This window comes from Emys orbicularis, chromosome 4 (assembly GCF_028017835.1).
Source record: "Emys orbicularis isolate rEmyOrb1 chromosome 4, rEmyOrb1.hap1, whole genome shotgun sequence".
NCBI lineage: Eukaryota > Metazoa > Chordata > Testudines > Emydidae > Emys > Emys orbicularis.
Window position 1 is genome coordinate 4,592,016 of NC_088686.1, and position 6,179 is coordinate 4,598,194.

A 6,179-nucleotide genomic window follows, 5' to 3' on the forward strand; every position below is an offset into this window, starting at 1 on the left:
AACTCGGAGAAGACAGGCATTCCTCTGCTGATCTTGCCTGTAGGGCCTGATCTGGTAAGTGTGCTCAGAGCTCACCTGCTGGACCGGGCCCCTATGGACAAGTGTACACAAAACTGCCAGCGGTGGGGCGAAGGAGAAGATGCTGCCTCGTAACATTTAGCCCAGTGGTTAAGGTAATCCCCTGGGATGTGGGAGACCCTTGGTTCGAATGCCTCCTACTCCTGAGAGGGAGATGGGATTTGAATAGGCATTTGCCACCCCTCCATTGCACGCACTAATCACAGGACTACGGGATATTCAGCTATGGGGCTCCCTCATCTCTCCTGTTGAAGCTGTGGCTAAATAATGAAAGAATCACTCGGCCACAACAAGTCAGAGAGAGACTCCGTAGTCCACTGGTTAGCACAGTCCTCTGGGACCTGGAAGACCCAGGGTTTAGTCCCCCTGTACCAATGACTTTTTAAAAATGATTTACCCTCCTACTCCCCCGCCTCTGGTTTCTTGCTAAAATGGCATAGGCGCCTAATCCCAAGAGAGGGTTTGCAGTTGAGAATCCCAAGCAGAGGAAGGCACCTCCCTGTAGCCCAGATTTAGCCACCTATCTCCAAGAGAGGGGCGGGACTTAGCACAGACCCCTTAGCCTGGCACCTTCCCTTGGCTAGCTAAGGCAAGGAGCCAGGACCATCGGGGGGCTGTGTGGGGCTCCAGGTCCCCCCATGGATCTGGGAGGCAGAAGCTGTGGGGGGCCACTTTTGGGGGCCCCACAGGCCCAGAGTGGCCTGGGGGATTAGCGGGGGGGGGGGCCGGGAGCAGCCCGCTCTGCTTCCCTCGCTCCGGCCCCACCCATGTCGCTCGGGGGAGGGGGCTTGGGGGAAGGGATCCCCCACTCACTGGCAGTGGCGGGAAGCAGAGCAGCCCGGCCCCAGCCCGCTCTACTCCGCCAGCTCCCAGCCGCGTCTCTCCGCGTCCCGCCGCCTGTGAGTGCGGGGGGCGTCCTTTCCCCAACCCGAGCGACATGGCTGAGGCTGGGGCACGGGAAGCGGAGTGGACTGGGCCGTGTCTCTTCGCGTCCTGCTGCCGGTGAGTGCAGGGGGAGATCCTTTCCCCACACTCACTGGCGGTGGGAAGCAGAGCGCTGCGGCTGGGAGCTGGCGGAGTAGAACGGCCTGGGGCCGGGTTGCTCCGCTTCCTGCCGCTGCTGGTGAGTGCAGGGTCACTGGGGGAAGAGGTAGAATGGGGGCAGGCCAGGGGCAGAGCAGGGGGGGAGGGTAAGAGGTGGGAGTTGTCCGGGGCCCCACACTCTCCTAGGGACGGCATTGCTCCTTGCAGGGGGGACCAGCTGAGGGATAGGGCTGGTCGCCGGGGCTGGTGCTGCCACGTATGCAGCACGCGGCTGCCTAAGGCACCATGAAATTTGGGGCTATTTGGTGCCCCAAATTTCATGGTGCCCTACGCACCTTGCGTATGCTGCGTATGCCTAAGGACGGCCCTGCAAGCAGCGGCCCAGCCTGCTGGCTTTTGTGAATCCCATTGTGAGGCATCTCTCTCTTTCCAGTCATTGTAAGGGACCCGGGGCGCCGAACTCAGGCTTTGGGACTCGCAGTGATTTTCTAGGCACCTAAAAGTTAGGGCTGGGGATGCTCAACATCACCCCGCTGCCGCTTCTTTGTGACTCTGGCCCAACGTGGAAACATTGGATGAAGTTTAGACATGGAACATTCAGGCAGTAAGGGCTTGTCTAGATGAATGCTTAGTTTGCAGGAACCTGGGGTGCAAGTCTACCCTGCACTAGTCTGCCGTGCACTAAGTGTCCGTGCGAACTTTGCTGCCGCGCACTCAAAGGTCCATCGTGTACTTAGATCTACCGCGCTTTCAGCACGGCATTTTTTTAAAGTCTATTTACCATTATAATTTAATTTCTGTTACGGTAATATCTAGAGTCCCAAACCCAGATCAGGACCCCCTGTTCTATGCATTGTACTTAGACATAGTCAGTGACTCTGCCCCAAAGGGCTAAGATCTTACTGGTTTGACATCTACTTGGAATGCACATACTTATAATAGGAAATATTGCTAGACCAGCTAACTTCTTACCTGTTGTTAAGGCAAAAGAAAACGTTGTAACTGAATGCACTGTACATTATACTGTATGTATTTTAAAGTCTGGACCAGTCAGTAATCAAGGAAAAGAAGGAGCATTTTCCAGACTTTTGAAGAGATTAGTGACCTTTTATTATTTAGCCTGGCATACAAGGGAACCCATTCACAGATCCTCTGGGCACAATAGCGATTGTATGTCTCCTTCTCTTTGTATCAGCCTCCTCTTATCTGGGCATGTCACTGGAGGAAGCATCCTGCCATCATTCCCATGTGTGGTTGCCAAGTGGGTTACCTCTTTGGTACCCAAATGTTCAGCTGGTCCGTTGTATTCCGCGATGAGAGCCTACACCAGCCCATAACATGGTGAGACACGTGTCCATGTGACATGACAAAGCTCTACATGACCTGACACACTCGTCACATTGGATTAAAAACAGCACTTTCCATTTCAGGTGAGCAGAAAAATTAAGTGTAGATTGTTTTCCTCTGTATTATAAGATTTTACAGACCGAAGGAGTCTTGCACCTGCTCCGAGAGCTTATAGTAGAACGTGCTGGCTAGTTAGTGTGCTGCTAAGTGGCAGAAAGTGAGTGGGGAGGAAGCAACCAGCAGAACCGTCTCCAGTGTTCCTCAGGTCATTTTAAGTTTTCCTTGTGGTTTTGGATACTCGGTAGTACTGTAGTGATGTGAGTTTGACATGACTCCCACCGAGTTCTGTACGTCTTTCAGGTACTGAGAAAGTAAGAGACTTCTAAAATGTATGTGCAGCACGATCATGCTTTCTTTGTCTGTGCAGCTGTAGCGCTCTCTGTATAGCTAGACAAAGGACAGATGTCACCAGCTGAAAAACTATGTCCTTGAAAATCCAAACTCCTTTGCCTGGCTGTGCTCCGTGCAGCATTTTCATCTGCCTGTAATTTGCTGGGCTGAATGCTAATTTCATATAATTATGCACTTCTGTACAAGTTATCCTAATACTTGAGACACCTTCCTCCCTTCCCTTCTCCTCCCAAGTTAGAAAACCAACAACGTTTCATTAATTAACACTGCTAAACCTGCTGCTTTTCAAACCTTCAGGAACGTGGCCTCGTCTGTGGGACCGAACAGACCCAGGATTTGCTGAATGTATTTTAGAAGTTACAGACTAGGAGGTATGTGCCCGTTCGCACTTCCTGTTGGTATTTTGGTAATCAGTGGAATTCTTATCATTGCTCTCCACATTCCTAATCTGTATCCACTCACAGACGCACGTCGAGTTACCCATCGGGTGTCTCGGTTAACAGCACACCACTTTTCTAAAGACAGAGGATGAGGAAAGACTCTGTACTGGGCTGGCTCACACTGACAGGTAGGGAGGGTGCTTTGTTCCATTTCCAATGCTAAGCACATGACCCAATCACTGAGGCTGCTGCATCCTGAACACTTGATTAAATAACAGCCAGCCTGCCACAGTGGAACATGTGGGAGCATCTCAAGGATAGATCTCTAGCGTACAAAAAGAACAGGGTCGCAGTACTTAGAGTCAGCTGCTAAACCAAGCATGAAAAGAAAATGAACTGAGGAACAAAGTGACGACTTGAATGGCCAAGTAAGAGAATCTTATTCCAAGAAATATGAAAAATCAAGACGCACAAAGGAAAACTGGCTTTGTTTAGTTGCAAACAGGCCTGGGAGAATTCAGTGTTTTATCATTTCGGTGGGTAACATGGATGTTTATTTTTAAGCACTTTTTTTTATTTTTATCAGTGTAAATGCCCAGAGTTGTGGGAAACCGTGTGGGGATCAGACAATTACTTAATGACAGTAGATGTTGAAATTCAAAAGTTAAAGCTTTATAATCATTAAAACACAAATTGTCAATATCACATGTCAAAACGTACAAAGTAAATAGCCTTACATCAAACTCTCATATGTTCTCAAGTAGCATTTTTCATACTTTGCGTATCCGTAAATGTTGATTGTTATGGATGGAAATAGAGTTTTGTTGGTGTGTGTGTGTGTGTGTGTGTGCAGTGTGTCAAAGTTCGCAGACATTTACCAATAAAACACTAATCCTTCCTAGCCTACATATAATGTATGTGATTTTAGAGTTAGTGTCAATGTCATCAGAGCCAGCTGCACCTAAAATCTACATGGAAAAATGAAAGTCCTTTCGGGAAGATGTGCGGTCAAGGGACTCTACAACGGCAGAATTTTTTTCTCCTACAGGACAGTTCTCTGTTTTAGGGAATATACATATAATGGAAATGATGGACCAAAATATTGGTAGCTATGATCCAGATCCTCAACTGGTGTAAACATTTACAGCTCCACTGAAATAAGCAAAATGATGCTGGTTTTCACCAGCTGAAGATCTGGCCCAATGAGTTTAGGAACACACCCAGTTCCTACGTGGGCAGGGTGTCCCCATGTGCAGTGGAACCAGTGTGGTTCTGCTGCTGTGGGGGGCTGGATAGAGGGGGGGGTGGTCCAGGTTCAGGATAGAGGGGGGGATCTAGAGGGGTCCAGGTGTTCAGGCCTGTGTATCATAGAATCATAGAATATCAGAGTTGGAAGGGACCTCAGGAGGTCATCTAGTCCAACCCCCTGCTCAAAGCAGGACCAATTCCCAACTAAATCACCCCAGTCAGGGCTTTGTCAAGCCAGGCCTTAAAAACCTCTAAGGAAGGAGATTCCACCACCTCCCTAGGGAACCCATTCCATTGCTTCACCACCCTCCTAGTGAAATAGTGTTTCCTAATATCCAACCTAGACCTCCCCCACTGCAACTTGAGACCATTGCTCCTTGTTCTGTCATGTACCATGGAGTGCTGCTAACATGGAGGCTTTCTGCACAGAAATGCACAGACGAGCGATGAAGGGGCGGGGGCAAGGTGGCAGTGGCGGGCGGGGACCACAGTATTCCCGCAGAACACCTCTTTTAGTATTCCCCTAAGATGCAGTGGATGCAGTAATATTTTTTTATTGGATCAACTTCTGCTGGTGAAAACAACAAGGAGTCTGGTGGCAGCTTAAAGACTAACAGATTGATTTGGGCATAAGCTTTCGTGGGTAAAAACCTCACTTCTTCGGATGCATAGAGTGAAAGTTACAGATGCAGGCATTATATACTGACACATGGAGAGCAGGGAGTTACTTCGCAAGTGGAGAACCAGTGTTGACAGGGCCAATTCAATCAGGGTGGATGTAGTCCACTCCCAATAATAGATGAGGAGGTGTCAATTCCAGGAGAGGAAAAGCTGCTTCTGTAATGAGCCAGCCACTCCCAGTCCCTATTCAAGCCCAGATTAATGGTGTTAAATTTGCAAATGAATTTTAGTTCTGCTGTTTCTCTTTGAAGTCTGTTTCTGAAGTTTTTTTGTTCAATGATAGTGACTTTTAAATCTGTAATAGAATGACCAGGGAGATTGAAGTGTTCACTTACTGGCTTATGTATGTTACCATTCCTGATGTCCGATTTGTGTCCATTTATTCTTTTGCAGAGGGACTGTCCGGTTTGGCCGATGTACATGGCAGAGGGGCATTGCTGGCACATGATGGCATATATAACATTAGTGGATGTGCAGGTGAATGAGCCCTTGATGGTGTGGCTGATGTGGTTGGGTCCTCTGATGGTGTCGCCAGAGTAGATATGGGGACAGAGTAGGCAACGAGGTTTGCTACAGGGATTGGTTCCTGGGTTGGTGTTTCTGTGGTGTGGTGTGTAGTTGCTGGTGAGTATTTTCTTCAGGTTGGGGGGTTGTCTGTAAGCGAGGACTGGCCTGCCTCCCAAGGTCTGTGAGAGTGAGGGATCATTTTCCAGGATAGGTTGTAGATCATGGATAATGCGCTGGAGAGGTTTTAGCTGGGGGCTGTATGTGATGGCCAGTGGTGTTCTGTTATTGTCCTTGTTGGGCCTGTCCTGTAGTAGGTGATTTCTGGGTACCCGTCTTGCTCTGTCAATCTGTTTCCTCACTTCCCCAGGTGGGTATTGTAGTTTTACGAATGCTTGATAAAGATCTTGTAGGTGTTTGTCTCTGTCTGAGGGGTTGGAGCAAATTCGGTTGTATCTTAGGGCTTGGCTGTAGACAATGGATCGT